Here is a 1,189-nt window from a genome sequence, read left to right on the forward strand (position 1 = left end):
TTTTCTTATTAAGGATTCATAATTATAGTTTGAAATTGAACTGTTTGCCTTTAAATTAGGTTAAAAATTCAGCTTTTTGTCGATAATACTCTTTTTGACTTTAAAATTTTTTAATTTATTAAAATTAAATTGACCTTTTTTAGTAGAAATTTAATCTTCTTGGTTAAAAATGTATCATTTTTGGTCAAAAATGCAATTGTTTGGTTAAAATATGAACTGTACATCTTCTTGGGTTTAAAAGTCAATTATTTCACTAAAAGTTGAACTACTTTGTAAAAAAAAAAGTTTTTTTTTTAACAAGGTTTTATAATTGTACACTGTAAGAAAAATCTTCGCTAGATTTAGTATACATGTAATCGAAGCAAGAATGCACAACACGAAATTAAATTTAGTATACCCGCGTATATTAAATTTAATATATGTATATACTGAATTTAGTATACACGCATATGAAATTTTGTACACGCATATACTAAAGTCAGTACACATGTATACGAAATTTAGTATACGCATATACACAAAAAAAAGTGTTTGGTTCCAGAGACGAGCCCTATCATTTACTATGTATTTTGACGTGCTGAATCGAAATACAAGAAGTAAATCAAAGTATATATAAATGAAAAGATTTTTCGAATCTTAAAATATTGTGTACAGTTTTTCTCGAACTCTATTGAAATGAATTGAATTTTGCAATGAAATACTGAGGTAAGGGAAGTTTTTTATCCTTAATTTAAAGTCAGTAATTTTAAAACATTCAGTCTATTTTCCTATCCAAATTGTTTTTTCAGCGAATTCTTCAGTATTTTCCGGGTTTAAGAGTGATTCTCGAAAGTATTGTGGATCCATTTATATCTTTTTCTACTCCGATTGCATAGACACTGAGTTTTTTATCATCGAATTGTAAACAAAATAGTTGAAGTGACACAGCATTATTTAAATCATTTACCTGAATTGGAGGCTCGTTTTCGTTCTGGATTAGGTCATTCCTCGTGAATCAACAGGTGAATTGGCTGCTCCAAATGATCTATTCTATTTATTCATTATACCAGCACAATTAACCTCAAAGCGAGCCTGCTGACGGCCAGGTTGCACGACCGCGTAAATCGAAACGCGCTTGCGCAGCCCAATATATTAAACACGTATATGAATTTTAGTATACAGAAACTATAAAATTCATATACGTAAAAGA

At 29.2% G+C, this 1,189-nt stretch overlaps 1 protein-coding gene across 1 annotated transcript in view; it reads right to left on the bottom strand.

Annotated features, from left to right (window-relative positions):
• Positions 1-974, bottom strand: part of LOC117179437 (gamma-aminobutyric acid type B receptor subunit 1) — a 144,205-nt gene extending 143,231 nt beyond the window's left edge. The window contains exon 1 of the mRNA XM_033371230.1: positions 947-974. The gene's annotated coding sequence lies outside the window, so the exon portion shown is untranslated. The remainder of the gene's footprint in view (positions 1-946) is intronic.
• Between the last annotated feature and the right edge of the window lie 215 nt (positions 975-1,189).

Source organism: Belonocnema kinseyi, chromosome 9, assembly GCF_010883055.1.
Source record: "Belonocnema kinseyi isolate 2016_QV_RU_SX_M_011 chromosome 9, B_treatae_v1, whole genome shotgun sequence".
Taxonomy (NCBI): Eukaryota; Metazoa; Arthropoda; class Insecta; order Hymenoptera; family Cynipidae; genus Belonocnema; species Belonocnema kinseyi.